Raw genomic sequence first — 23,707 nt, forward strand, 5'->3', positions numbered from 1 at the left:
TTGGGGGCAATAAATGCTTTCTGATGTTTCTAATAACTACAGATAATGTAGATAATATTTCTGATAAGCTTCATATTAAAATGGTCTGAAACTTAAAGTTAATCATTTCTAAAAATGCTAACAGATTTGAGTTTGGGATATAACTATTAATTAAAGAGATTAGTGGAATTATCTCATATCATTACTATACCATAATTATAATTTGAAATTATATTGTTTCCATAGTATTTCACAAGTACTAGAAAAAACAAAGGTCTTTTTCCCTCAGAAAGATATAACCAGTTAGGTGGGAAATGAGGGCAAAATGACCCTTTAATTCATCTTGCAAAAAAAAAAAAAAAAAGATAAATTTTTTATAGTAAACCTATCAGTTTTTTGTTTGCATAATTTTATGCAAGTATCTATATGTAGTTATAGTTATATAGATATAAATAGTCTATACCACACATCAGGATCTCCAGAACATGTTGATAGGATCATTTTCATACATATTGGCCAGTGAAATTCATAGATACAGAAATTGGAGGAGCAGAAATGGGTTTTGGCATTTAGTTTCAATGCTATTAAATTTAACTTTTTTCATTCTCTTGCCTATTATTTTTGTAATGGCTGTTGCTTTTAAGTGTTTTTGTGACCTTTTGCTTAAAAGAAAAGACATGTTCTCTTCATCTTCATATTTAGGTAATGCAATGTTTAAATGATATAACATATGAACCAGAAAGCTCTTATTCCATTTGATCACTGAATTCAAAAGAAATAAATACTTGGTGACACATTACACTAACTCATGTCAGGCTTATTTTTTCAAGACACTCATATTTCTAAAATATAGCTTAGTAATAAAAAATATTTTTAAAGCTTCTGAGCATTTGAAATCAACGTCATACTTTTACTATCTTTAACATAAAGAAAATCTGGGCCCTGGTCATTGGCTCAGTAGATAGAGTATCGGCTTGTCATGTGGATGTCCTGGGGTTGATTTCCAGTCAAGACACACAGGAGAAGTGACCATCTGCTTCTCTCTCCTTCCCTCTCCTTCTTCTTTCCCTCTTCCTCTACCACAGCCAGTGTCTTTATTGGTTCCAGTGTGGCCTCAAACACTGAGGATAGCTCAGTTGGAGTGCATCTGCCTCAGACACTAAAAATAGCTCAGCATTCAAGCATCAGCCCCAGATGGGGTTGCCCAGTAGATCCTGGTCAAGTTGCAAGTGTGAATCTGCCTCATTATCTCGCCTTCTCTCACAGAAAGAAAGAAAGGAAGGAGGAAAGAAAGAAAGAAAGAAAGAAAGAAAGAAAGAAAGAAAGAAAGAAAGAAAGAAAGAAAGAAAGAAAGAAAGAAAGAGAAAGAAGCTGCTCATACCTTCTTTCCTCTTTCTTTATTTTTCTATGATATTTGTTTTTCAGATTGTTTTACTTAGGAAGCTTAGGAAACCATGAAGCTCAAGTTCAAAAATTAGTAGACTGATGGTTGTCAGACACAACTGGCAAACTGAAAGTGCATGAGATGTCAAAAAACTATTAAAATATTTTGAGAAAAGAACAATATAAAAAAGCAATGTGGGTCCATTTCGGATGCAGATAAAGTGTCACACATATTCTAACACACGCCTTCAGGTTATCACTTCCTTTAACAATGGTAAATTAATTGATGTACATTCTTTAAATCTTCATTTTTCGGAAACAGTTCACAATTAATTTTGATAGATATTTGAAGTTATCATAGTATTATTAAAACGCCTCAGATTTTTTTTAATCTAAGACTTTGGTAATTAAAGGGTAAATTTGAATTATCTAAACAATTCATTTGGCTTAGAGTAGAATTACTCTAGTCTCGGTGGGTTTGATATTATAGGATATTTCATGTTGCATGGTTCTAGCTTGGGAGTGATGCATGTGAGAACATCCTTACCTGTGCTAGACACAGTACACAAAAGGAGTAGTCTATAAAAAAAACACCACACTGGAAGCAATGTCAGTAGCTTAGAAAAGCTTTACACAAAACAAAAATATCAAAGCCTTTAAAAATTGTCCTTTGTGTGTGTGTTTTCCAAATGGAATGTTGTTAATGTTCTTCATTCTCTGATGGCTCCGACGCTATAGAGTCATTTGATGGTAGTTCTAGATATGGTGTAGTCTCTCTCACTAGGTAAATGAGGAAAAATACCTAGAAAACTCAGGATATGTTTTCATGTACTTATTTACTGTGCATGGAACTTAAATCCATAGTTCTTCACTTCCAGCTTTTGTTTTTCTCTAATTTGACTCTAAGTTGAACTTTTGAAGAGATATAACCAATTAATATAGGTCTACAAGGCTAAGATACACCAGAAGGAGATTCTTTGCTACCCCTGGGGTAAGAGCTTTGTTCCCTGGAATGGAATTAAGTCCTTTTCACCTGCTACAGACAAGACTGGGGTTTATTTCCTGTTTTTATTCAATTCAAAGCTGCATCTCTAAAGCTACATTACTAGCTAGAGTTCGTAGTGATTTCTTCAGCCAGCCAGGACCAACATCAAGCAGTTCATGTGTCCTGAGTAATTTCTGTGTATTAACTAACTCAATTAGTGATGTCATCTAAGACTTTTATTGCTCCCCCATTTTGCATATTAAGAAACAGAAGCAAAGGGAGGGGTTTAAATAAATGGACTAAGATTACATCACTCTTATGAGGACAAACTTGAATCCATGTCCAAGCAGGTAAGCTTCAAAGGCCAGACATTTTAACTGCTGCCCCAAACTACCATTCAAAGGCTTATGGCTGACTGAATCTTTAATAGTCTCTCTACACTTAGATGGGGCCCAACACATAGAAACAATTAAAAAATAAGCATGCATGCCAAGAAGAAAGAAGCACCACAAACAAAAGGGTTAGTTTTACTAGAGTAATCAGGAAAACCATGTCTGCATTTGAGATACACTGTTATTTTATTATTCTTGGCTGAATGGTTGTATTAACAACAGTGCCTGATATTTTATTACAGCCCTGATCTACTAATTACATTAATCTTATACAGCCATGTTTTGGCCACAGAAAAGAGATCAGATTGACCAACTTGATTTAATATGGTAGTACACTGTTCTCGTTGAATTGGGTAGAGTCAACGGGACTCCATGATCTAGCTACTAGATCATGGGCAAACCCTATGATCTAGCTACTACTGACTGTGGTGCTATGATCACATTCTGTTGCCAGACCTTCAGCTCTGAGTTATCTTTAAAGCCCTGTTTCTCTGATGATCCACCTGTCATTTCAGCTCCCTTTAGAAAATATTTTATTAAATTTTGTGGGGTGACATTGGTTAATAAAATTATATAGGTTTCAGGTATACAATTCATAATGAATCATCTGTACAGTGTGTTGTGTGTTCACCACCCAAGTCAAGTCTCCTTCCTCACTACTAATTACCCTTATACCCTCTTCTACCCTACTTTCCCTCTGATAACCACTATACTGTCGTCTGTGTCTCTGAGTTTTTTCTAAATTTAATTTTAATTTATTGTTTTAACATGGTTTCAAGTGTGCCACTCAATATACCAACTTCTACGCACCTCATCATGCTCCACCATACCCCATGCAAAGTCTCCTTCAAGCCCCATTGACCCCCCTTTCTCTCCCTTCCCCCACCTCTACCCCCTTTCTTCTAAATAATGCCACCCTGTTGTCTGTATATAGTATATATGTGTTATGTGTATGTGTGTGTATTTTTTTTTCTTAATGCCTTCCAATTTTCACCCAGCTCTGCAGCTGGCAGTCTGTTTTCTGCATCTAGAAGTCTGTCTTGATTTTGTTTGTTAGTTTATCTTGTTCATTAGATTACACACATATAAGTAAAATCATATAGTATTTGCTGTTGTTTTTTTAACTGGCCTGTTTCACTTAGCATAATGCTCTTCAGGTCCATCCATATTACAAAGGGTAACATTTCCTTCTCTCTCTCTCTCTTTTTTTTTTTTTTTTTTTACAGCCAAGTAGTATTCCATTGTGTAAGGTGTACTATAGCTTTTTTGTACACTCATCTATTTATGGACACTTGGGCTGCATCCAAATCTTGTATACTGTAAATAACATTGCAGTGAACATAGGAGTGTTTATATTCTTTCAGTTTAGTGTCTTGGTATTCTTAGGATAAATTCCCAGAATTGAAATCACTGTTTCATAAGGCAGTTCCATTTTGAATTTTTCTGAGGTAACTCCATACTGCTTTCCACAGTGGCTGCACCAGTCTGCATTCCCACCAACAGTGCAGGAGGGTTCCCTTTCTTCTTCAACACTTGTTAACCTATTGATGATAGTCATTCTGACAGGTATGGGGTGATATTCTATCTCATTGTGGTTTTAATTTGCATTTCTCTCATGATTAGTGATGTTGAGTATCTTTTCATATGTCTATTGACCGACAGTATATTCTCTTTGAAGAAGTGTCTATCCAGGTCTTTTGCCTATATTTTAATTGGATTGTTTGTTTTTATGGTGTTGAGTTGTATAAGTTCTTTATAAATTTTGGAAATTAACTCCTTATCAGATATATCATTGAGAAATATGTTCCCTTGTTCAGTGGGTTGTCTTTTTGTTTTGCTGATAGATTCCTTTACTGTGTAAAACTATTTAGTTTGATGTAGGCCCATTTGCTTTTTTTCTTCTTCTTGCCTAAGTGACATATGAGAGAAAAAAAACTGCTGCAAGAAATGTCAGAATAAAAAGGAAATGTCCAAGATTTTACTGCCTATGTGTTCTACTAAATGTTTTACAGTTTAGGGTCTTTTATTTATGCCTTTCATCCATTTTGAGTTTATTCCTGTGTGTGGTATAAGTTGGGGGTCTAATTTCTTTTTTATTTTCTGCATGTATCTGTCCAATTTTCCCAACACCATTTATTGAATAGACTGTCTTTACTCCACTATATTCTTTTGTCTCCTTTGTCAAATGTTAATTGACCATAAAAGTGTGGGTTGATTTCTGGGCTCTCTATCCTGTTGCTTTGATCTATATATCTGTCTTTATGCCACTACCATGCTGTTTTAATACCTATGACTTTGTAGTATAGTTTGATTAGGTAGTGTAATTCTTCCAATTTTGTTCTTCTTTCTCAATTACTGTGTCTATTCAGGTATTCAGGGTTTTTTGTGGTTCCATATAAAGTTTTAGAATATATGTTCTAGTTCTGTGAAATATACTGTTGGTATTTGATAAGAATTGCATTGAATCTGTAGACTGCTGTAGGTAGTATGGACATTTTAATGATGTTGATTGTTCCCAGCTATGAATACAGTATATATTTTCACTTATTTCTTTCTTCAGTGTCATAATTTTCTCAGTACAGGTCTTTTACATCCTTGGTTAAATTTGCTCCAAGGTATTTTATTTTTTTTATGTAATTGTTAATGGGATTGTTTACTTAATTTCTCTTTCATTAAACTGGGGTAACTGTACTCTACAGGGTTCATTAATGGGGTCTGTACACTGATTAGAAAAACTTCTACACCTTTATTTTCACAAATACCCAACTGAAATTTGACATTTCCTTTGATGATATTTTTAGGCAGCATGATAAAGTAGGTTTAACAGTACCTATGAATGTTTTTACCAATAGACATAATTTTTGTATCACACTACAATTGTTTTACACAACTTGAATTATTGTTTCTACTCATCACTGTTTTTAAATTCTAGATATTTTTAGATTTACCACTAACTCGTATTATTTAATGTCTTAATTAAAAGGAAATATATTGCTATATCACAATGTCCTTAAATTATTATTATTTTATAAGGTGCTTGAGAGAGAGAGAGAGAGAGCGAGAGAGAGAGAGAGAAGGACAGACAGGAAGGAGAGAGATGAGAAGCATCAACTCATAGTTTCAGCACCTTAGTTGTTCATTGATTGCTTTCTCACATGCACCTCGACCAGGGCTCACAGCTGAGCCAATGACCCTTTGCTCAAGTCAGCGACCATGGGTTTCAAGTTAGTGACCTTTGGGCTCAAGCCAGGGACCATGGGGTTATGTCTATGATCCCATGCTTAAGCCAGCAACCTCATACTCAAGCTGGCGAGCCTGTTCTCAAACAAGATGAGCCTGAGCTCAAGCCGGCAACCTCAGGGTTTCAAACCTGAGTCCACTGCATCCCAGGTCAACCTTCTATCCACTGTGTCACTAACCTGGTCAGGATTAAATTATTTTGTTAACTGTATTTTAATATAACTGATTTCCTTTATAATCTAATATATAATATATTTTACATATTTTAAAACAATTATTTTGAGACGTTCACAAACATAAATAATAAAAAAGTTTAAGATCCCCTTAAAGACCATCCACTATGCTCTGCTATCCTTCCCACGACATGTCAAATGTGGCACCATAAAGGATGTAGGACTTCTATGAAAGCTTTGCAGCATCCTTCAGTCTAGACCTGGAAATAATCATACCAACCTCTAAAGAACCCACTGCCTTATTGTTCAAACTCAGTCACAGAGCTTGGTAAGTTCTTTTCATTTACCACTTTCTCTCTCTTTTCCTCATGCAGTATGTGAGAGACATATTCATACTAAAATGCTTTTTTTTTTTCATCTGAAATTTAAGTTGAACTAGGAATCCTTTATTTTATCTGGCCAATTACTCATAAGATCAGAAGTATCCTCATAGATATCTAAGTCAAAACATACAGCAAACACCCCATAAGGTGAAAACAGCATGCAGGTAGGACTGGGTGGGTTGGAACCATCAATGGAGATCTGGGATCTCCCAGCAGCTGGGTATTCTGACTAACACTGGTCACTATTTCATTAAATTCACCAATACTACATTCTGGGAATTCAGTGCAGATTGACTTGTTAGGGCCTTACTCACTGCATTATAATAAAGCTTTTCTGTTTCAGAATTCTTTATATTGATTCTCTCATTTAAACATATAAAATCTGAAATAAGTGGCTATGTTTCCCCAGTTTAAAGAGGTTAATAAACTTGTCCTAATTCCTTCCATTATTTATTATCAGAGGCAAAGATTTAACCTAAATCTCTCTGGTTTAAGCTTTTCCGCATACTACGTTGTTCCTCATGTAAATCAGAAAATGTCAGAAGTAGAGCAAGTATTATAGGTGTGTTAGAGAATTTTGTATTTTAATGGAGATAATAGGACAGAGTTTAAGAATATTTACAAACATACCTGACCTGTGCTGGCACAGTGGATAAGGAGTTGACCTGGAATACTTAGGTCTCCAGTTCAAAACCCGGGGTTGCCTAGTCAAGTCACATACAAGAAGCAGCTACTACGAGTTGATGCTTTCTGCTCCTCACCACTTGCTTTGTCTCTTTTCTCTCCACTCCTCTCTCTAAAATAAATAAATAAAATCTTTGAAAAAAAGAATATTTACAAATGTGTAGTCCCACTGGAACTAAAGAAGAATTTAAATAAAATTGTCTCTTTTGTTTAAATATCAAAACTGATTATACTGACAAAGCAACATTTTCCTCCTAGCATTAGAAAGTACTCTGAGAGATGTGATAAAAATCAACAAAGATATAAAAGTGTGTACAAGTTTGTTTATAAATTAACTGTGAATAAAACATCAGAAACCTCAGTATAATAACAGAGGATGGAAAAATCTTTATATTTGGCATGCAAAATAATAACGGAGAAGAAAGCAGTGATTATAGTGAGAGAAGAGCAAATAATACACAAAAGTAAGTAAATGTAGAATGTAGATTTAACCAATGAAAAACAGCCAAATGACTGCACATATAAAGTCTTTCAAGTATCTTAGAAAATTATGTCCTTGGGTGAAACCAAAACTATGTATAAACTTAAAGGAGATGAGATATAATAAAAGCAAAGGACAAGTATGCTTGCTGAATAGAATGACATACTTTGAGCTTTTAATTGTATCTTGTTGTCATAACAAAGATCCTATTTTTGATTAAAAGAGAAAACTTCCAGAGACAAAAGTGTCTTTCAAAAGAGATATTTTGCACTTGACCAGGTGGTGGTGCAGTGGATAGAGTGTTGGACTGGGATGCAGAGGACCCAGGTTCAAAACCCTGAGATCGCCAGCTGGACCCCAAGGTTGCTGGCTGAGCAAGGGGTCACTCGGTCTGCTGTAGCCCCCGGGTCAAAGCACATATGAGAAAGCAATCAATGAACAACTAAGGTGTCGCAATGAAGAATTGATGCTTCTCATCTCTCTCCCTTCTTATCTGTCTATTCCTGCCTGTCCCTCTCTCAGTCTCTCTGTCCTGTCACAAAAAAAGAGATATTTTGCAATTCCAGACAAATATCAAAGGAGTATCCTTATTGTGTGCAACATAGCTGCTGTGGTAAAGGTTGGGTATTGATTTAAAGGTATGTGTGTGAGTAAAGGGGTGTGTCTGTGAATTATATCTTATTTTAAATACATTAGTAGAAGTCTTTTTAAGAATCACTTAGGCTTGATCTGTGGTGGCGCAGTGGAGCATCGACTTGGAACACTGAGGTTGCCAGTTCAAAACCCTCAGCTTGCCCGGTCAAGGCACATAAGGGAGTTGATGTTTCCTGCTCCTCCCCCTTCTTTCTCTCTCTCATCCCTCTCTAAAATGAATAAATAGTCTTAAAAAATAAAAATTATGTCTTAAAAAATCACTTAGCTGTTCAAAAGTATATTATTATTTTAAAATATAAATAGCACCAATAATTCAACTTTATAAATTTTGAATTTTTGAAACTGCTTTTCATAGTGTGAGACATTTATAACAACAGAAACATTTATAGTATTGTTTTTCTTTTTGCTAATTCATGTATGTCTTTTGTGCAGCATGTATTTTAATTTATATACTGTGTGTGTGTGTATATATATATATATATATATATATATATATATATATATATATATATTCATCATTATATAACAGAGTGAAACCATTATAGCATTATAGCAGTTCCTAAAATGAGGCAAGCTATATTTATAGATTACAACTATATGAATAACTATTCAATTGTAATAATATATATCATTTTTCATAGAAGTGTGAGTAAACAATCAGATGGCCTGATTTTTTTTAATGTATAACATACACCTGCAATTCTGAATGGTAGAATTTCATAGCAGTTGTTTCTATATTTGTTTTACTGGGTTGACTCTTGATATGCCAAGCATTTTTTTAGACGCCAAAAATGGGCAAAGCCAAACAAAAGATTTAGAATGAAAAATAGTTCATCTACCAACTTATTTTTCTCTGTTGTGTCCAATCATATTTTGATTGTTATACTGTTTTATAAAATGACTCCTCAGGATGCTCTATACCTTCACTACTGGCACCTCTGACCAGGTGTGCACCTATTCCTCAAAATACTACCATGCCAACAACTGGCCTGGCAAATGAGAGATGGCCTGAAACATCACAGGTAGTGTCATTAAGCCCTTTTATATTAGACTTCTGTTAATGCTGATGGGCACTCCTCACTATTCTCTGACATACATGTATTCTGTGACATACATTCTGATTTTTTTTTTGGGGGGGGGAGTACTGGAAGTGAAAGATTCGTTCTTGTCTTTTAATTTAAGAAAGTTTTTCTTATTTTAATTTAGAAATTAAATTTAATGGGGTAACATTGATGAGGAAGAGTACATAAGTTTCAGGTGAACATCTCTAACATTTGAACCGTTGATTGAGTTGCATACCCATCACCCAAACTCAAATCATTTTCTTTCATTGTATATTTGTTTCTTTCCTCCCCTCCTGGTAAGCACTTCACCTTTATCTGTGTCCATGAGTCTCAGTTTTAAATCCCACCTATGTGAAAATTTAAATTACAGATTAATGTAAAAATTCTCAAGACTGGCTATACATTGGAATCACAAGAAACAGATTCTCCTGAATTGCTCCCTGACTCACAAAAGAGACAATCCAAGGATGAGGTCCCAGTACAAAGCTCTGCAGGCATACTAAGTGTGTGCTCATGACGGGCAGATGGCTCTCACATTTCATTTTCCTCTCTCTACCCCTGATGCTTGACTTTTAACCTTAGTCACATACCCTATGTCAAATACCCCTGACTTTAGATGGGTAAACTGTTTACTTGTTTGGGCCTTAGTTAAGTTATTTAGTTAATTTATTTTGGTTTTAGTTTTTACTTTCTCTCCCTGGCCCACACCTGCAGTTGTTTTCGCAGTGCTTAGTTCTCCATGCATGCTCAAAGACAAACAAACAAACAAATAAAACAAAAACAACTTTCATTTTTCAGGATATTTTGTTGCATCTTAAAATATAATAATCCTTTGCATTTTCTATCATCTCAAAATTAGAAAAATTAAACCAGAAGCCTGGTATTTACATTGAGACTTTACTGTTGTTAGTGTTTATTATTTATAATTAAGCATTCTAGAAATATGTTAAGAGCCTCACAGAAAAGAATTTAAAAATGAGAAATCTAGATATCAATCTTGATATCCAGTGGGCATGTCAATATTGCTAAATCATTCTAGGTATCATTTAAATATGAGGGATTTTAGTGATAGTTTCAGGTACCAGTGTTAAGTTAGAATGCTTGGGGCTGGCAAAGGAACTGCTATGCTATTCAGATGTGATCCTAACACCTTTAAATCCCAAGGCCTGGTTCACATTATTGAATCATTGTTCTAGATGCCTAAAAGCATTCATTATTAATAACATTAATATTTTATTTTTTACCTCCTAGCTAAAACATTTCTTCTACCACTGTGCATCATAAAGTCATGCTGATAAAGGGTGGACAGGTGTAGGCATATTATTCGGTTCACTTCTTCCTAGTTAATTACCTCTATGGTTCAAATACCAAGTGATAATAGAAAAGCGTGATAAATAGCTCTCAAGTAAAATGCTTGGATTATTATAAAAAATGACTTGCTTTTTGCCAGCCAATTCTCAGCATTTATTTACTCCATAGTATGTTGTCTTCAACAAGACACAGATATTTTTCCTTATCAGACAGACAATTGATAACCTCAAGCTAGTTATGACATGCCAATAAAATATTTCATACAATTAGAATGTTAACATGTAATTAACTTTTAACTGTTTATGTATTAAAGAAAATAAATTTAAGATTAAATTTCTACATGTATTTTATTTTAAATTCTTATATTATAAAAATATAGAAAACATGCCTGTCTAGTAAAATTTATTAATATTGTTAAGAATTATTTTATTTTATTTTATTTTTTATGTTTCTTTTTTATTTAATTAATTGTGTTTACATAGATTCTAGGGTCACCCCGAATGCATCCCCCCTCCTCCATATTTCCCTCAACATCTCCCTTGCCCCCCTCCCTACAGCGCCTTCCCCCCTTCCCTTCAGGTTTATCCCCTCCTATCATCCCCTTTCCTTCTGTCCTCTTTTCCTCTAGTCCCTTTGATCTCTCCTCTGTCTCAGTTTCATTCCTCAGTTCTCATTATTCCTTGGATTCCTCAAATGAGTGAGGCCATATGATATTTTTCTTTCTCTGCCTAGCTTATTTCACTCCACATAATAGTTTCCAGGTCCCTCCATATTGTTGCAAAAGGTAATATTTCCTTCTTTTTCATAGCCCCATAGTATTCCATTGTATATATGTACCACACATGATAGGTACTGGCGAGGATGTGGAGAAAGGGGAACCCTAATGTACTACTGGTGGGAATGCAGACTGGTGCAGCCACTGTGGGAAAAAAGTATGGAGATTCCTCAAAAAATTAGAAATAGAACTGCCCTTTGACCCAGCCATCCCACTTATAAGAATATATCCCAAGGACATCACATCGCCGACTGAAAAAAAGAAATGTACCCCCAAGTTTATGGCAGCATTGTTCACAATAGCAAAGATCTAGAAACAGCCCAAGTGTCCGTCAGTGAATGAGTGGATTAAAAATTGTTTAAATATTAAGACTTAGGGGTGCTGCTACTTTTGTTGTATAGATATATTTAAAATTTTTTTTCATAATGGTTTCCATGGGGAAAGAATTAGGGTTAATCACAGTATGTATAAACTAAAGAATTAGAATGATGTTCTTAAAGAAAGGATCCTGGACAGTTTCTGAGAATTTTGAAGGACAAGAGGTGAGTTTTCTTATGGTAGGGATAATAATAGCTCCCATGTATATCCACATCCTAATCCCTAGAACCTGTCAATATGCCATGTTATATGGCAGAGGGAAATTATGGTTCTTAATCAGCTAACCTTAAAATGAGAATATCCTGTATTTTCCTCGTGGCTTCAATGTTATCAGAAGGGTCTTTGTAAGTAAAATTGGAAAGCAGAAGAGGAGAGTTAGAGAGGGAGATGTTAGAGACCAGAAAAGTGCAACCTTGCTGGCTGAGAAGATGGAGGAAGGCAACCACAGGCCAAAAGATACAGGCTGCTGCTAAAAGTTGGAAAAGGGAAAGAAATATATTTTCCTCTTGAGTCCCCAGAAGGAATGTAACCCTGTGTAAACTTTGACTTTAGCCCCATGAAACCTTTGTCATACTTGACTACACAATATTAAGACTATATGTTTCTATAGTTTTTAAGCCAACAAGTTTGCTATAGTTTGTTACAATGGCTACAGGAAATGAGGGCAGGTGTGCTATTCTTTAAAGAGATATCATTATTCTTCTTTCAGTTAGCCCCTGAGTTGGAAATATGTCCAAGGAACTACAATGTAAAGTTATATACAGAAGACCAACTTGGTCCTTTTATGAGTGATCATTAACTGGAAAAGGGAGTAACTGTTTGAGAGGAGCAGTAATCTATATTCTTACAACTGTTTTTTAAAAAAGCATCAAAGACTTGCAGTTCTGAGTAGTATATAAAAATTCTCAAGAAACAATTATTCTCATTTTAACACTATGAGCAAACTGAATAAATTAGATATGCGTAATTCTTAAGCCTACAGTAGAGCTGAGGATTCAAATAAATCCAAATAGACTAAATTGCAGAAAGTTAAAATTTCTTCTTAGGAAAGGAAAGGTACACATCTGCTTTCACTCCAATGGAGTAGTGTAGAAAAGAAACCTGCTGCCATAGATGGACTTAAGGAAAGCCTAGCCCGACTTTTTTTCTTCTTTTCCAAGTGAGAGGAGGGGAGATAGAGAGACAGACTCTGCATGCACCCCAACTGGTACCTACCCTGTGACCCCCATCTGGGGCCAATGCTCTGCCCATCTGAGGCCATGCTTGCAACTGAGCTATTTTTAGCACCTGAGGCAGAGGCTCCACAAAGCCATCCTCAGCCCCTGTCATAATGTACTTGAATCAATCGAACCATGGCTGAGGGAGGAGAAGAGAGAAAGAGAGAAGGGGGAGTGGGAGGGGTAGAGAAGCAGACGGTTGCTTCTTCTGTATGCCCTGCCTGAGGAATAGAACCTGGAACCTCCAAACGCTGGGCCAATGCTCTACCTTGGAACCAACCGGCCAAGGCCTAGCCCAATTTTTAACAAACTTTTAATGGGATGAGTAGGATGACCTGATGGATTAAAATTCTAAGGCACTCCAGCCACAGAGGGAGTCTGCCCTGACCTGCCAAACTTTTCCTACAGATTTTCACAAATGCACAGGGATAGTAGATTTAGGCCCCAAAGTGAAGAAGGAGAGCTGAGAGTGAGAATTCCTGAGGTGTGTGTTTGGGGGGGGGGCTTGCCAAAGTTTTGGTAGCAGTATTCTGAAGCCTAAGCTTAGAGCTGAAAAAACGAGAGAATTCACTCCAAGACAGAGAATTTTTATCGAGTGAAGTGCAGCCAACCTCCCTAAATTGAGGGCAGGGAAAACACTTGTTAAAAATTCCCTCCAGACACCACAGGCCTTCCAAGGCAGTTCAGCAGCATCTGACTGAGGCCTGGGCAGGAGAGCAGAGAGAATTCCCAGTGAGGGTGCTGCCGTAGCCCTCTGGAAACTGGGAAGGGGTAGCAAGGCTGAGAGATAATCTGATGTGCAAAATGTTTTTGATGAGTACTGGTGAGCAAAGAGAAATGTACAAGAACCAAGAATCTGGCAACAAAGCCACAAAGCAGAGCATGATCTCTTCTAGTTTGGAAAGATCAGCCTGAAAAGCACAACAAAAGGCCTATTAACGGTCCAGCGCTCAGATCACAGATGTTGCTGAAGTGTAAATTCTAATCCCTGATTCAAAATATTGAAAGCCAGCGATGAACTGAATGTGTAACTAAAATTGATACAAAATTCACACTTTATTCAATTATGGATTAGATTGAATTTGTTAACCAATCAGTTGGTTAAAAAGAAGAGGCATATCTAATTTGGGGGTTAAATGGTATTATTTTGGTCTCCGTTGTTGTTTTATATACAATACCTTGCATAAAATAAAGAGTTATAGAAAACAAGAAGAAAACTATGACCTATGATCAAGAGAGGAAAAAATATTCCATATAAGCAGACATAGAATGACTCAAATGCTAAAAATACTAATTGATAACTTTAATTTAACTAGGATAAGTAGGCTAAAGGATCTAGTGCCAAAGGAGAGCAACATATGTGGACAGGTGTAGAAATTCACTGAAGCCAGGAAATGTATAAAAAAAGGGAAAGTTAAAAACCATAAAACCATAAATTATAAAAATTTACAAGGAGTGCAAGCTAATAAGGAAATATAAAATATCTTAAATGAAGAATTCATTCAATGAGCTTACATAGCTAAGGAAAAAATGAGTGATTTTGAAAGAAAATAGTAGACATTATTCAAATCAACTACAGAGTCTAAAAACAATTGGAACAGAGCCTCCAGTATCTGTGGTACAATATTCATGTCTTTAGAATCTCAGAAAAGTGCTAAGAAAGAATATAACAGAAGAAATGTCAGAGAGGTAATTAATGAGAACTTTCCAGACTTGAGGTAATGAACACACAGTGCGCTGTACACATATGTATTATAGAATTGTATAATTGAAACCTATATAATTTCATTAACCAATATCACTCCAATAAATTCAATTTAAAAATTCCAAAGTAAGTTAAATATAGCCACCCATAGATCCAAGAATGTCAGTAAACCTCGAACAAGATAAATGCAAAGAAAGCACAGCTAGGTATATAATCATAAAACTACTGAAAACAAAGGACAGAGGAAATATTTTTGTACAGCTAGAAAACAAGACACATGCATACATCCAGTGGGATGATGATAAGGATTATGGCACTTCTTTATCAAAAAGGGTAAAGGCTAGAAGAAAATATATGAAAAAAAGTGTTACATTCATTCATAAACTACTACTCAGCAACTAGAAGGAATGAGCTACTCACTTCTGGGAATATATCCTAAGAATACTGAACGAAACACTAATTTAAAATAAGATATGCACCCCTATATTTATTGTGGCCAAATCCCTCTGTAAGCCTCATGCTGGTGACTTAAGATCCAGAGGGTTTTCACCTCATTTGCTGATTGGTTCTTGATTTCCCTGCTTTTTGCCTGCATTGTGAAGGGTGCTTCCTGCTTGTCTAGCGACTGTGGACCAGCTTTGCTTTGGGAAAACCAGCAAACTTCTCTGCTTTTTAATGGACTAAATTGTATGTTCACCAATGAGGTCTGAAATCCAACCTTAAGAGGAGCTCCCTTCTAAGTTTATCCTTTCTTGGGTTCTCTTCTTCAGCCAAAGAATACCATATAGAATTTTAATATATCTTATAGTCATCCCATATTCCAGTTTAATAGTTCTTTTTATTATTATACTCTCCTTATTTATCTCCTTATTGGGCCCAACTGATACAGTGGTGGTCACTGCAATGAGTGCCATTTAATTTAGACTTTTAGAGTAGACAAAGATAAAATATGTACATAAAGAGCTCATATGGATATCTCAACTTCATAGTTGTATCTGCATTTTTCCAACAGTGAGAAACTTGGTTATAATAACATCAATATAGTAATCATTTACACTATCTTGTAATGTACACAATATAGTTTAGAAACACTGTACCAATGCTTCTACCAACAACAAACAATTCCATTTTTTTCTGTTTTTTTGTTGTTGTTTTATTTTTATTTTTAATTTTTATTTTTAATAGATATATTTACATATATCCATTAAGATTTTAGTCACAGTCCTGAGTAAAAACATTAATAAATATATTTTATTATATAAATTGTGATTACATAATTGGCATGATATTAATTAGGTACATTTATCTATGTTTTCAATTTTAGAGTTCACTTAATTCCCTTTCTGGTCTTTTCAAAATGTAAAGTATTCATTGGTTCAAAGTAGACACTGCATTTTAAAAACTTTTTAACTCTAAGTCTCCCCTTTATTAGACTGTCAGCTATTTCCGAGAGGTGCTGTGATTGCATCTCTAATAGCTCCTTCATTCCCCCAAACATAATTTTTTATGTATAATATTCTCTCACTTGGGAAACAAAATATCCAAATTTGTTAAAACGAAAGTTAAACTCTGAGTAAATAGGCTCTAAATGAGAGCCTGAGGTGTTATTCTCCAAATAGCATGTGTTTAAAAACCTATTATTTGTGAAGTAATTTTTTAACATAGAAGGTTTTTCAAGTATCTCTGAATATTCAGCATTTTTCAAAATCGTTGAGATTCTGAGATAATTAATTGTCAACAAATGAAATAGTGGCATGCTTCAATGAAATGTTGAAGTGACCTATAAAGGGAACATGATTCTTAGTAAGATTATGATCAAAATTGTCCACAAAGGATTATCTGAAACACTTAGAAAATAATTATTTTAAAAATCACTGTGTTTATTGCTACACATTATAATAAACTGTTGAAATCAACTAAGCACTATACACATGTTTATATAATAGAGCTTATCATTTTAGTTTGTTTATATACCTATAGTATAAAATATTTTGAACCCTATAAATATTTTATATGTGTTCAAAAATGGGCTTAAATAAAAAGCATGAAAATGCAATTTCTAAAATTGAATATAAATAGAAACAAATAAATGGCATTTTATATCAAACTGATAACAACAGTTTAAAAGAATAAATATCCATATATATGATTCTTAAATATTTGATATAAACATGATATGAAAGCCACCAGTCGACATTTATTTATGAAAATATACCTGTTTGGAATGAACATGTCTATTCACAAATGAGAATACATTCATACCAATATATCCATTCAACCTAAAGCATGACATACATTCGCTGATTTTTCTTAGTGCTAATTTGCAGCATTGGTGAAGGAAAAATCCAGAGTTGTATAAATACATATGGTATGTAATGTTTCCCCAGAACTGTGTTATGTTGTGATGGGAATAGAAAAAAAAGATATTATGATTGTATATCTAATTAGCAAAGTAAAATATAGGCTATTGGAGAAATAATAATTGAGTTGGATTGATCACCCATATAGTATCATCAAAATATTATGAGAAGTAGCCCTGGCCGGATAGCTCCCCTCATTGGATCATCATCCCAGAACGCAATGGTTGCTGGTTTGATTCCCCAGTCAGGGCATGAACAGAGCAGCTCCATATTTCTGTCTCTCTCAAAAAAACATATTATGAGAAGCTTGATTTATAATTTTATATAAATAATATAAATATTTTGTCAATAAGCTTCAAAATTCAATTATTTTATTTACTGCTTTGTATGCTGAACCATCATTTATGATACATAATGCCTAATTCTTGGGCAATATTATAAGTAATTTCTCTTTAATGTAATTATGTACTATTTGGTACATACTACCCAAATGTTTGTTATATATTATATACTTAATGCATAAATTAAGAAGCAGATGATCTTATTTCTTTCTACAAAGTCTGACGAGGAACAAATACTTGAGAAGTAAATATATTTTATAAATCACCTTAAACTGGAGCTGACCAATATAAAAAAAATTGCAGGAATATTGATGTACAACCACCACTCAGTCACTGAACTTGGTCTGCCAGTACATTTTAATTCTCTTTCCTGCCCCAATAGAATACCAAGTAAATTTTATTCAAGGAAACATGTTTTGTGAAGACCTTGCTATAGTAGTTTGTAATAAAAGTACTTTTTTTGTTTTTACCTCCAACTAGTCTTAATTTACTTGCTTATATTCATTCATTTATTCATTCATTCATTCATTTACTTACTTCATTGAAGTATGATCTGTTTCGATATTTCAATCATCTCCAAAATATATGTGAGCCTCTTTTGGGTTAATGAGGTCTCTGTTGTTACCAAAGTTCAAACCAGTGACAGTAGGAAGCTTATTATGGCATCTGGGTAACAGACGGAGAGGATTCTCCCCTGCCTTCATTGAAAGGTCTTACGCCAGTTGGTTTGTTAATGTTGGTTTCCCTGGATGCTGTAACTGCTTCTGCACTGCATTTGGACATGTGACATGACCTGTTTTGGATATCCCTGATCCCTGCCATGATTTCTAGTTTAAAGGTCATCTTTATGTCAATTCCTTAAATGGGGTATGTGGAAAATTTTCTATAAAAGACAAGTGACATTTACTGCCTGAATGTACTCTATTACCGTTTCTCCTTTTTCCAAATCAACTCAATCCCAACCCAAGTAATAGAACCTTGTACGGTCCCAGAGTTCAATTCTAGAGAATAGTCACAGGCCTCCACTGGCTTAGGTTCATTTTTTGCATAGTTGGAGTTTCTTCTTTTCTCTCTCAACTGTCTGGCTCTTGAAAATGACAACATGGTTTTCAAAACTCTTATTTCTAAATACTGGCTTTGTGAAATTCTTTTAGATTTCAAAAGGTGAACAATGACTCCTTCTCTTGCTTTCCGGGTCTAACATAGGATTTTCTGAGGGAAACAGTACTCTGACAGCACCAGAAAATTTGCAAAGAAAAGCACATTAATAGATTTAAAGTATTATCATTTTATAGAAATGATGACTTGAAAGAAAATGTTTTTATTAAAGTTATTACTTTCCATTAAAGGTCTAAAATTAAAGATACAAATATACTTAGACAATGTCAGACAAAAATAATAATAATTGATTTGCATATATTTATATCTTTAATTCTTTAATTTGTTTTCTTAGTTACACAATTCTGGAGTCTGGAAAGCCTGATATCAGGGACCCAGCATGGTGGAGTTCCAGTGAGGGCCCTCTCTGGTCTTCCTGCTGGGTCCTCATATGGTAGACAACAGAAAGAGAGAAGGCATGATTTCTCCTGCCTCTTCTAATAAGAGCAGTAGTTCCATCATTTTCGAATACCATCACATTTGGAATTAGGGTTTTAACATAAAAATTTGGGAGTAACACAAACATTTAGTCCATAGACATTACTTAGTTTAGTTTTAAAGAGACAATATTTCAAACACCTGTATCTAATTTTGAAGTAAAAACATTACTTAGATTTTCTTTCATGTTGGCAATTACTTCTTCCACTGTATTGAATTAATGAAGGAAAACACAAAAACACATTCTGTTTCAGTTAGTGAGATAATCAACTCCCTCATTAGTTGTCTTGATTTTACTTTAGTGTTTCCTCACTTATATATGACTTTTTTAAGCCACCAAGTAGCATGTAAGTATCTGTGTAGGATGCAAAGCATGAGAAGTTATTTAATACATGTGCCTCATTTTGTCATTTGAAAATTGTGAAATTAACAAGCTCCACCCAGAGTTCTTATGAAGATTAAATGAGATAATGTAAGTATCAAGTCCATAGCACAGTAGGTGTTCAATATGTTAATGATTCTTTCCCGCATTTAAATTTTTCTATCCAGTCTTTTTCTTTACTGAATTTTTAAATTTTATATATCAGTTTTTGATTGAGTCTTTAAGATTGTATATAAAATTATGTCATCTCCAAATATAGCTGATTTTAATTCTTCCTTTCCAACTCTGATACCTTTTCTTTTATTTCTTTTTTTGATTGATTGCTTTGTCTAAGATGTCCATTACTATGTTGAATATAATTAGTGAGAGTAGGCATCCTTGTCTTGTTACTGATCTTGAAGGAAAAGCTTTCAGCTGTTCACCATTGATCATGATGTTATGTGTGGACTTGCCATATATGTCCTTTATTATGTTGAGGTATGTTCTAGCTGTGCTTACTTTGTTAAGGGTTTTTATCATGAGCGAATGTTGAAGTTTGTTAAATGCTTTTTCTGCATTTATTAAGTTGGTCATATGATTTTTACTTTCATTCTATTAATGTAATGTATTACATTTATTGATTTGTATATGTTGAACCAACCTTAAATCCCAAGAATAGCTCCCACTTGATCATGATGAATGACGTTTTTAATATGCTGCTGAATCAGGAATGCTAGTATCTTATTAAGCCTGTAGTTATCTTTTCTTATGTATCCTTTTCTGGTTTTGGTATCAACGTCATGCTGGCCTCATAAAATAAATATGGAATTTCCCTCTTCTTCAAGTTTTGGGAAGAATTTGAATATTGCTTTAATTCCTCTTTAAATGGTTAGTAAAATTTACCAGTAAAGCCATTTGGTCTTGAGCTTTTCTTTTGTGGCAAATTTTTGATTATTGATTCAATCTCACTAGTAATTCGTGTGTTCATATTATCTATTTTTTTCCTCATTTAGTCTTGGTAGATTGTATGTTTCTAATTGTTGACATATATTTGCTTCATTCAATTATTTTTTCTAGCTTGCTTAAGGAACATTTCAATTTTAATTCCCTTTTTTTTCTTATTTACTGTAGAATTTTTCTCTTCTTATTCTTAAAAACAAAATGATAAAGTTTCCTTTTGTTTTGTTGCTGGATCCTTATAAAATACATTGGTCTAGTTTTCATATATAACAGGTGTTGACCAGTTTATCTATAAGTATCTTTCTTAAAACATGATTTCAAACAAAAATGACTTTAGTCTTAGAAACAATAGATAACTGATTTCTTATATTCCTAGATGGTTTAAATACTAAAAAATTTTTATTGATTTTTCTTTGAGAGATATTGCATATTTGTTGATATTAAGAATTATATAAGGAAATGACCATATCCAAAGTCATAAGAGTTATGTTTCTAAATATATAAAATATTTAAGCCAGTCATTCAGGTATCTACTCCAACTTGGTAAGAAATGTTACCTAATATTCATGGTTTTAATTTCAATTAAAAAATATTTAAAATCTTAAATTACTGCATAAATTTGTTGGCAAGCATGCTATTACACACCATGTTAGGAAATTTCCTAAGAGTAATGTAACCCAGTCACATGTATAGCTGGAGCAAATAAGGAGCCTCTCAAAATTCACATTGCACTATAAGTAGAGAGGTATTTAAAAAAAACAAAACAACTCCCACATAGCTATATAATCTTCCCAATTCACCTGAAATCCTTTCAAATTAAGATTCTCCTCTAGTTTTAAGTGATTTTCTCATGAAAAACTCTTTTAAAGTAGCAATATTTAAGTCAGAGCAATAACACATTATGACATTGTCTGCCATTAACCTACTTTTTATGATTAGTTTTGGACTCATTCCCAGGCTTTTTCCCTCAGAATCTCATGCAGTAAGGCTGAAACTTGGCCGAGGAATCTGTATTGTAACAAGCCTCCCTGTTGAGTGTGTTATAGTTCATCTGGTAACATACTTTTAGGAATCCTGCTTAGCAAGTTAGGGCTGCTGCAAAAATTAATAAACATATGGAGGAAATGTCAGATAGGAAAGTGATTATAAGATATGTAGCAAGATCTATGAGAACAAATAATCTATTTTGTAGTTTTGGACTAGCCTCTGATGGTGTCCCTTTTACATTGTGCGGCCGTGCCTCAAGGCATCTGAACTTTAGGAAAATGGATATGAAAGTTTAAGACAAGATCACTATAAAATACAATATATTAACAAAGCATACTCAAAAAATATGCCTTAATTTAAATTTTTACAACTATATTTAAATTTTTGTTTGCATTTTAATTTATTTTAATTAGTAATGTAACTGCAAAACATCAGAGAAATTATATTAAAAGCTTTCATATGACTTCTATGTGAAAATAAGAAAAATATATTTTTCTAAGTGAGAGGAGGGGAAACAGATAGACTCCCACATGCGCCTCAATTGGGATCCACCTGGTAAACCCCCTACAGGGTGATGCTCTGCCATCTAGGGATGTTGCTCTGCAACCAAGCTATTTTTAGGGCCTTAGGTGGAGACTCCATGAAGCCATCCTCAGCACCTGGGACCAACTTTTTCCAACCAATTGAGCTATGGCTGCAGGAAAGCAGGAAGGGGGGAGAGAGAGAGATGCAGGGATGAGGCTGGGTAGAGAAGCAGATGGTTACTTCTGTGTGCCCTGACTGGGAATCAAACCTTGGACATCTACATGCGAGACTGCCACTCTATCATTGAACCAAGCAGCTAAGGCCTGAAACAGCTATATTATAAACCTGGATTTGACACCCCTCTCTGTAGCATTCAACTTTTCTTGAAAACTTCCAGTTACGAACATCTGTTTAGTATTTGTTTTTAGTTTTTAGTTGTTATAGCTCTAAGAAAACAGAGATTGGGTCTACTGTTTTCATCACTGTATCATGAGACATATTATAGAAGAGCCCCTGTCTTAATAGAAAAAAATCACATCACAGTGTAGATTGGTAATATATTATTAAATACATGTGTCTCTGAATGAAATAAAACAATTCATTGTAACTTTGAACCTAAAATTTTCAATCATCACTTTTTAATTATAATATTTAACAGTTACGTGGAAAGTTGTTAAATAAATAAATCTAATTTTCTACTTTTTCAAGGCCCCACCAGCTAGAGTACATTTGCCCTTAATGGAGCTAATCTGTCTTTTGATATAGTCATTTGATAAGAATGGTTTATACCAGTGGTAGTTAACCTGGTCCTTACCATCCACTAATAGGCATTCCAGCTTTCATGGTGGGTGGTAGCAGAGCAACCAAAGTATAAATAAAAAGATAGATTTAACTATAGTAAGTTGTTTTATAAAGATTTATTCTGCCAAACTTAGTGAAAATCCGACATAAATTATTTGGTAAGTAATTATTATCATACACTTTAACTTGCTGTAACTCTGCTTTATAAATTTTATAAAGTAAAGTTACTTCCCTACTTTATAAATCACCATTACTGTGGAACTGGTGGGCGGCTAGAAAATTTTACTACTAACAGAGATACAAAAGTGGGCGGTAGGTATAAAAAGGTTGACTACCCCTGGTTTATACCATTATATATTGTATTAGATATTTTTCAATAATAAAACCATATATGCAAATTTAATACTTATGATTAAAATGGAAATTAGGCACCTCAGTATGCTACATTTAGATTGGAATCTATGATGTATTATTTAATGCACAAATAGTTTTGAGGATACAAAGCTTTATTTTAGCAACTCCTTACAGGCTTACTATTTAAAATCATGCCCCAGGTATCAGTAAGATTTATGCCACATTAAAAAAAAAAACCTTTATACTTATTTTTCACACCATTCACAAGTATTAAAACATATCACTGTGAGATAAAAATAGGAGACTAAAAACTAATTTTATAAACAATTTGTCTTTGTGTTCACATAAAATACCTTCAAAACTGGCCTGTACAGGCGAGAAATCATTATAAAGAAAGGTTTCCTAGTGTTCCTTAATTCGGGTATTACAGTTGGATTTTAATCACTTTTAGCTTTTTTTCTGTGGGATAAAAATTGAGCTTTGTAATGGTAAAAGGAAGACTATACTTTCAGGGATCATTTCTATAGTTTGTAATGGTAAAAGGATACTTGGTTTTCACACCTCATGGGTTTAAAGCAAGGGTGGGCAAAAAAAATTATTTTAGAAGTCCAGAGAGTA

This window comes from Saccopteryx leptura, chromosome X (genome assembly GCF_036850995.1).
Source record: "Saccopteryx leptura isolate mSacLep1 chromosome X, mSacLep1_pri_phased_curated, whole genome shotgun sequence".
Taxonomy (NCBI): Eukaryota; Metazoa; Chordata; class Mammalia; order Chiroptera; family Emballonuridae; genus Saccopteryx; species Saccopteryx leptura.